Source organism: Triticum dicoccoides, chromosome 3B (genome assembly GCF_002162155.2).
Source record: "Triticum dicoccoides isolate Atlit2015 ecotype Zavitan chromosome 3B, WEW_v2.0, whole genome shotgun sequence".
NCBI classification, from domain to species: domain Eukaryota; kingdom Viridiplantae; phylum Streptophyta; class Magnoliopsida; order Poales; family Poaceae; genus Triticum; species Triticum dicoccoides.
The window spans coordinates 689,928,529-689,937,482 of record NC_041385.1 but is presented as its reverse complement, the minus strand read 5'-3'; the positions used below and the strand labels follow the sequence as shown (position 1 = coordinate 689,937,482).

Sequence of the window (8,954 nt, the reverse complement as noted above, 5' to 3'; positions counted from 1 at the left end):
GGACAAGATTCAAAAGTACCAAAAGTAAGTTAAGTGGGATGCTTAGTTCATTGCTGCGATCGAGGGTCCAAAGCCAGCCAATTTGATGACCGCATAGGAACGGGTTCCGAATGCTCACAATAATGCAGTTGGAAATGACAAAAGGCTCCTAAATTGATACCTAATAATAGCTTAGCAGCTCCTTCGTTTTACTAAAGAGCCAAGTTCGGACAAGCAACTCGGAAGGAGGAATGTGTTGAGATGCCTATGCCTAAGAGAGATAAGCGGAGGATGTATGATAGCTGAGAGGATGTCGGTAAACGACGGAGTTTAAGGAGTTGTTTTTGAATTCGGCATGGCATATTTCATTTTTTTAATGAGAACGTCGTCTCCTTGCTTACCCGCCTGACCAATGGAAGGAATTAATTACCTTGGTCAGTCAGCGAAAGAAAGAATCTCACCAGTTCATCATCCCAATCCTTCCTATTAGTTTCATTAATTAATTCAGCCCCAGAGTGTTGGCAATCAAGGGACAAGAAAGAATACCAAGTCTATCCTATCTCGCCACGGTCGAAAGCACAATCCCTTTCTATTCCTATACCGAAATCGTCGTTTCATTCCTCCGCAACTTCTATCGCGGACATGATCCAATCTACCTTGCAAGATAGATTAAGATATAACTTAAGGCTTTCCCAAGCTGGCGCATAACCTCTGGTAGAGGCATTCACCCAGAGACAGAGAAGTGGGAAACCGCGGATGAAAAGAATACCGAGGTCTTTGATAGCAAACTTCTACGCGAGCTTTCTAACTAAAAGGAATCTCTTATTCATATGGCATAAAATGGAAAAACTTGATGGAGATTTCTTCTCAATTTCCATGGTACAATCCCTTTGCATGCTACAGTTCCATTACTTACTACCTGAATTTGCTACATACGAAATTCTGACATCTACGGTACTTGTCGTCTACTTCTGGTGGAAGCAATTCCAAAGGTGAAGATAATACTGAGCCGAATAGTAATGAGGGGAATGCAAAATCTAGCAAAGGTAAGAAGGGTCAAGGAAGAATAGCAGTGACTTATAAAAGGAAAGCACCGAATAAAAGGAAGGAGATCCGTCTTGATTTTTTGCATGTGGTCAATGCGTTTGCTGATTGATAACTGTCTAATCTTAAGATGGTTTTGTGGTACGTTACAAACATACATATACAGTCGAAATATAGTTGTGTTGAGTTAGGTTGAAGAATTTTTACCATATTTTAAAAATGAGATATAGTGCTTTCTTTGTTCGGTAGGATATTTTGCACTTTCATATTCTAGTTCCTCATTTGAGCGTTCTTTTGCTCTGTTGGTGGGGCATAAACTCAGAAATAGTTTTTGTTTTTTCTTTAAATAATAGTAAAAGTATGCATTCAAGTAGTAGATTTTTCTAAATAGTCGAGTAAAGTCGAGTAGGGCTGGCAACAAGGACTAGGAAGATACGGGCTAGTTTGTTTTTTAGGGGAAGGCTTTATGCAAGATATGCACGTGAGTAGGTCAGTATATGCATATTTGCCAATAGAGGAAAACACGTAGTAAGTAGGCTTGCTTTTTCGTAGGGATAGGTAGCTTGACAAGGGATGCCTGGGATAGCACATAGGAAAAGTATAGAAGGAAAGGCAGCGGGAAAGTAGCCATGGTCAAGGTAAACAAGTACTAGGTCTTTTCTTTTCGAAGCAAGTCAAGGACAACTAGGTCAGTCTGGGGGGGGGGGGAATCCTCTAGATCGAGACTTCTCTTCCATAGACTAAACCAATTAATAAACAATTTACAGAGTATTCTTGCATTCCTATCTGGTCTGCATCTCTCCTATCTAAACTATAATATAACTTAATGGAAGGGCCCTGGTTCTACCTTGCCAAACCGACAAATCCATAAATTGTAGATGAATTCATCAGGCTTAACGTGTGATTTCGTTATAAGTGAACAAGCGTCGTTGTCCAGCCGTGTTGAGTTGGGATTAGAGGAGAGAGCTCGAATGGATAGGTCCAGTGAGGCGGGTGTGGAGCACGAAGGATTAAGAAGGTCCTCTTTATTTCCGGAATCAACAAGAAAGACTTAGCAGCCCAAATAAAGTAACCCTTTACCCCTCCCGAGTCTATCGTATCCATAGTTTCAATGGGTATCGAATTGCGAAGCGAGGAAGCTATTTCAATTGAACGGGCTTACTTTCTTACTTGGTTCTTTTGTAGAACAACCTTGGTATGAAGCTAGACGACTCAAACTATATAAGCATAAGAAATTCAAACTAGACATTTCGACCTTCATCCCACCCGAGAAATAATAAGCAAAGAGCTCGTAAGTCGGGCATAGAGAAAGAGACTCCTGAGATTGAGGGGGATAGGATACTATATATATCCTAGCGCATATATGAAACGATAGTTGGTTTTCTACCAGGGGGGGGGGGCTTTCGATTGTAATTTTTACAATTAGTAATTCTTGCTTTCATATTCCCATATATAGTTATTGTTTTTTCTACGCTTTCATAAACTCATAGTTAGTGTAGTTTGGTGTAGTCTTTGTGACCGGCTGGGACGAACTGGATTCGAACCAGATAAGAGCCGTGCGTTCCCTTCTTTCCAAGTGTCCCTTTGATTTTGCAGTTCAAGAAGAGAGGCAACCTCTATCTCTGTCTCTACATCTGCGGGCCGGTAGGCCAGCCAACTAACTCTTCAAATGAAGCAAGCCCTTTATCTTTATAATGAAAAAGAGAATGATGATGATGGCTACCATACCATTCATTCCTCCTCTGGATTTTCATTTTGTTGTAGTTCAGGTGGGATCTTATCAACATCATCCTGGAAATGAAGCTTGATAAGATCCCATATAACTCTTCTTTGCCCTTCAGTGTCATCCGTCTGATTGACGAAATCAATTAACCCAGCGTCTGTTGCATGAAAGTTCTCCTAGATCTCTCGGATACACTGGTTTTTAACAACATAAGCATCTCCGACGTAGGCGCATAATTGATCATAGAGCGGGGAAGTGGAATCATTCCTTTTGAAATTCTCGAATTGCTCATCAATCCGAAATTCCTTTATTGATTCGGCATATTGCCGAATATCTTCCTGATCCTGAGCCGGTCGGTTCAAGTCAATAGTTAAAGGAGGCACATCGCTCCCACCCCTTTGTTGGTTAACGCTCTCACTATCACTCTCATCTGATAGCATTAGATGAATGTATGCCGGCTTGGAGGTTTCCTCCTCCGAACCCGAAGGAGTTTTTTTTGCCAGCAGCTTTGTTCCTACTAGGGGGCATAGCACTCCCGTCCACTCAAGGTGTGCCGCATTTCTGTGAAAAGGGCCCGTAGAATGTGATAAAAAGATTGGGCAAGCGAGAGAATCCATTCCATGATTAGTTCCCTAGCTTGATCTGTCACGATCAATGAGGGATCTAAAACTACAACCGCAAACACAATGATAACTATTATTAGTCCCCCCAAAAAGAAACAAAAAGAATAAGATGATAGATCAAGTCTTACCGAAATTGGATTTCCTCTTCCCATTCGAACTTCTGCGGGTTTCCCCGTAATAGGAAGATCTGCGAGAACTCTTACCCATATCTTACAATTTCTTTGGAATTGTCCGCTCATAGCACGATGGAATTGTCTGATTGTAGCCCGACGCTCTGCTTCAATGGCTCGATATGAAATACGACCAACTCTACAACTTTTGGTGCCATATCTTCCAAAACCAAGTTGTGTACCATCCAGTTTGCGATCCCTACTACATCTGCATTTAAAATATTTACTATATTTTGTACGTTTCGGATATAGCACGTCCCTTCTTATTTTGACTATATGAGATCCGCACTTTGACACCTGAAATTCCGTTACGAGTAGATACTTCTGCGGGAGCATAATCGTTTTTCTGGTTAAATACATTACAAGATGTTTTTCCATACTTTCCGCACTCAGTTCTAGCTATTTCCGCATCCCCTAATCGACCAGAATAACAAATACGTATCCCCTCGACCCCTTTTGGCATTATTAATGGAATATCCTTCACTATTTTACTAAAAATGGAACGAAATGAGATTGGATTGTGCCTCAGTTGAAAAGAGATGTCTTGAGCAATCAGAGAAGCACTTTGATAAACAGATTTGATCTTTACCGACTCAATTAAGGTATTAGTGTTTGTTCTATTAGACAAAAAAGATCGCATTTTTTGCACTTCGTTCAAATAAGAGTTGTACCCGTATAGAATTATCCTCTTTCTCAGTATGATCTCTATCATCATCTATATTCCCTTTATCAATTTTCCTGTCCTACCTAGGTCTATGAATTTCTCTATCAATTCCATTACCTTATCCTTACCCATGAGGTTCCTACATTTGATCCTAAATTGAGCTAGGAGTTGTTTCCGGGCATACTCAAAAAAAGGGTTATTATACACCCCAACCCCATCCCTTGGAAAAAAGAAGGTAGCACCGAAGAAAGGAAAGAGCGATATGGTGGTTTTTGTTGTTCCCGCGAAGCGAAGATCATTCGCTTGGCGAATGAAGTGGATCAACCTCTTTTTGGCTCGGGCCAAACACTTTTTCTCACTGGTAGAGCTTTCTAAAAAAAAGCGATGCGAGAGCGTATTCTCTTATCTAAGCTTCCTCCCTTCGCTCCCCCCATCGTAGATGGTTCAGCCACACCCGGTGCCACGAAATGATTGAGAACTAGGACGGGGTCGAAATGCATTTTATTCTTAGTATTAAAAAAGTATTGCATGACCGAATAATTCAAGGAGGGGCGCACAGCGGGGAGGGTCCTTTTTAGTAGATGACTTGTCGGGCCGTCAGAGCAGGACTTCTTTGGTAAAAATAACTTGATTCTATTCCTTTTTAGTAAGGAGGCGGCATTTCCCATAAGGAAAGGTATGTCATTTACAACCCCGGCGTATTGAGGCCGCTTGAAGGCCCCGCTCACCCGAAGTGATTTATCAAAATTCTTCTTTCTCGATGGTGATCGGTCATGGTATCCATAACGTTGCATCTTTTTCGGCCAAATCCGGATTTCGTTTTGCTTCTCCCGGTCGATCGACTCGACTCTTTTCCCTGCCCCCCGGCCTCTCACTTCATTTCGTTCTTCCTCTGTACCCTCGCTTGAATGAAGACACCCGAGCGGCCCGACTTTCCCAAATGTCGGCCACCAGCCCTTTTCATGTAGTACGGGTCTTGATTTCTTGTCTTGTTTTCGTTTTAGTCATGGTGATCGCCCGGGAAGAAAGAAATGAATGAATGTCCTTTTGGGAAAATGTAGAATAATACACCTACCGAGACGAAAGCCAAGGGCGAGTTTCGTAGGTGGACGTATCGAACTAAAATAAGATCTAAGATTGACATCTTGATACAATGATTTACCATAATAATAAATAGAGTCGATGGTGACAGAGCCGTGGGAAGAGCTGCTTCTTTTTTGCGGCGGGGGCTTCCATTCACCAGCGCAGACTACATACATGTGCTCTATGAACCGTGCTAGATAGTCACCCATCACACGGCTACAACCCTCCAGTGGAATTAAAGCGACTCGCCAAGGCCAGTTCGATAGAAAGGGAACCCTTGTGGAGAGACAGGATCCCCATCTTTCCGTGGAAGAACCTCTTGATCTTACGCCCTATGTTCTTGGTAAAGTGAGAGATGTCATAGCCTATTGCTACCCGATCTACAAGTCGGTCTACTTCTGGCTCTTTCCTTGATTGGAACGGCTTTCGAGTAAGAAAGGGCCTTTACTTTCCCCCTGAGGGTAGGAAAATCATGATCGGGATAGCGGACGTAAAGCTATTGAACTTAGGTATGCTCTTTCCTTTTGTCGAAGTGGAATCATAGAACACAATGTGATACGATGAGATAGAAAATGCAATAGAAATAGAAATAAGGATAGCAAACGGGTTACCTACTCTACTCCTAAGGGTCAAAGCAAGCCCTTTAATTCCATTCTTTATTCTTACATTAAAGAATGAATCAAATCTCCCCAAGTAGGATTCAAACCTACGACCAATCAGTTAACAACCGATCGCTCTACCGAACTGAGCTATTGAGGACGAACGAATTGCTTAATAAGATGAACACCCACATAATCTCGATTTGACACAGCAACACTTTCCATAACAACAGGGATTAAAAAATAGGTGATCAGGACTCGGATCCTGGGTATCTGTCTGACGTGTGATAAGGCGGGGGCAGGATTCGAACCTGCAGTCTTCAGGTCATGAGCCTGATGAGTTGACCAATTCCTCTACCCCGCTTCTTCCCCTGATCTTTCTTTCCCTCTTCAGTGAGTGACTCGAAAGAACTAATTAAATAGGGGTTTTCGATCTGCTTTCTATACTAAAATTCAAGAAATCATTTTTTGATTCAGGTTGATTCGGGCAGTTCAGTATTGAATTCTCCATCCTTTCGAGTACTAAAATGCAAGAAATCTCGTCGTTGCTACTACTTCCTGAATTCTAGTTGGCAAATACAATTATAGTTTGGAAGATCGCCGAAAGGTGTTAACTCTGAACCTGAAGAAACAGAGCAGGCAAGTTCAGAAGCAGAGAAGAGTCAGAAAAGCGGGGCAATAGCAATCATTGAAGCGGGGTAGAATGCATAAAATGCAATACGTTCCCCACGAGAGGCGAGGCACCTTAGGTGCAGACTCGCAACCATGCTCCCAATCTGGATCTGGATATGAGATTGAATAAAGTGATGATATCGGATCGGAGTACCAATGCATCCGTACTGACTGGCAATAGTTGAGCCGCATAAAGCAAGCAGTTCGAGACTCAATATGCCCACCTTTTTGGTGTATCCGTAGCTTTTAAATACTTAGGTATCCCAATTCACCATAGGAAGCTCCTAAATAAGGAATCGTGTAGAAGACTGATTTTAAGCTAGAATGGGTCTTTCAACTGGTGCTTGATACGTGTTACTACGACGACCAAGAATCTTCACGGAGTGGAAGTAGCAATAAGTTTGAAGCTCGTTGGCTTTGTGCAGAAGCAGTGGAATGGAAAGCAATAAATTGTTTAAGAAGAAGTAAATAGTTCAGCTTGAAACCAAAGTCCAGAGTTCTTCCTTCATGCTTGCTTCCCAGTCGATGGCCCTACTTTCACCTTCCTCATCGATTTAGTGAACGATTGATGTACAACGGGAAGAACCGCAGACGATACATCACCTTAAAAGCTACCTATACGTCCATTTTTATGTCCAAACAAAAGCCTCTATAGATGACTCGGAAGACAGACATGAGCAAACATCTCTGCGTAGAAAGCAACCGGGTTCAAACAGAGATTGACTATCTCCTTTTCTTGCTCGATCCTCTGGAAATTGTTTGGAAGGTAGATTTCGCGAATAGCAAGTGTGATACTGACGACGTGCTCCTAAGGTGACTGCTTAGTCGACAAACCAACACTTATACGAATCGCTAGAGCTCTCGGGTGGGATCAACTAGCTTACCCAGGCACTGTTTGCTTCAGACATGGCTACAAGGAAAGCAGCAGTATCTTTGGACACACGGGTAAGCAGATCTTAGACTTAGTACACTCAACGCCAACAAGAATTCGGCCCTCCATACATATCGACACACCCGGGGGCTCTGTTTTAAGTGCAGTGAGAAATGGGGCCATGAACAACAAGATCCAGCTTTTAAATATGACACGGGGTAGTGGGACCAGATGTATCTCATGTCCATAGTAGGGCGAGTCCAATACGCGCTCAAGTCTCCCACATAATCTCATACCTGAAGAGACGTTCATCTCCCCGGTGTGGCCATCGTCGATCACCCTCGTAAAGCTGGAGCAAGATAGGGCTGGGGTGGGGCACAAGCAAGCGTTTTTAGGTTCCAGCCCATCCTCCCCCGTTTCCCCTCCAGCTCCTTCGTGACCTCCTTGTCTTTCTCGAGAGCGAGAGGAGCAGCTTCAGTACGATAGGGATTCAGTAGCGCTACCTTGCCTTCCATTGAGACCCCCAAAATCCCGATTTCAAAGAAAGTATCTCTCGAGTTGCTTTGGTGCCTCTCTTGCTCTGGTTTCATCAGCTCATTACCTTTAATCTAGAGTCTGCCATGGCGAGGTCTTATTCTTCAACATAATCCAGCGGTCCAGGTGCGTGCGAAAGCGGAAACTCTTCCAGATCTTGTTTATTTGTATTTTCTCATTTCTGATTATGCTTTATTTGTAGATAGCCTTGATGATAGGCTTCGACCTCGACTTCTCCGTTTCTAAGATCCAATGGTGGAATCATTACTCCAAGGCAGGCAAAAACGATTAGTTTCTATTTCTCGTTATCATGGAATTCATCATCAAGATGGATCGCCCTTACGCGGTCAACGAACTCATACTAATGCAAGGACTGCTCGCAAGCAAATTCGGAAATGAAAGAAGGCTACTAAAAGAACAAGCAACGGATTTCGCGCTCATCCCTTGCTAAAGCGCATACGTTTTCTTGCTCCTTGGTACTTGTCTGATCAATCACACTATTCACTAGTTCACTTGATTTTTCATTCGATGTCTTGAACCGCTTACTAATCACGTATACGTATAGTAGGACCCCTTCGCCACTCCACGCCTGGCCCGTCTTGGTCTCGCTCACTTCGCCCGCCTATCGTATCGGCTTGGCTTCGGCTCAAGGCCCCAGAGGGAGAGTATCATTATTGAGTTGACTAACTCCAACCTCGGTATAAAATTCTTTATCAGTGGGTTCGCTTTTCCAGAATCGAAATTTGTATGATAGATCTATGGCAGAGCCGTTTACCAATGTGGAAGTAGTAAGTTTTGACTGACCCAATACAGCACCCTTGCTACTACTATTATCCCTCTTTTTTCATGTATCGGCTCGGGGTATCGAAAAGCAAAAGTTCTATCTCCCCTGTCCATAGATTTAAGGATAGTGAGGCATACCAACGCCATGCCAACAAGAGGAACCATCCGGACTTAAAACAACCGACCTACCCCCTGCCACTTCTTCCTCT

The 8,954-nt window shown here is 43.0% G+C and overlaps 2 non-coding genes and 1 pseudogene across 2 annotated transcripts; all 3 read right to left on the bottom strand.

The window, feature by feature from the left end:
* Positions 1–3,765: 3,765 nt before the first annotated feature.
* LOC119279801 lies at positions 3,766–5,495 on the bottom strand (annotated as a pseudogene).
* A 476-nt stretch (positions 5,496–5,971) lies between these two features.
* Positions 5,972–6,045, bottom strand: TRNAN-GUU. The gene has a single exon. It is a non-coding gene; the product is annotated as a tRNA-Asn (tRNA).
* A 130-nt stretch (positions 6,046–6,175) lies between these two features.
* On the bottom strand, positions 6,176–6,249 carry TRNAM-CAU. Its single transcript has one exon. It is a non-coding gene; the product is annotated as a tRNA-Met (tRNA).
* Between the last annotated feature and the right edge of the window lie 2,705 nt (positions 6,250–8,954).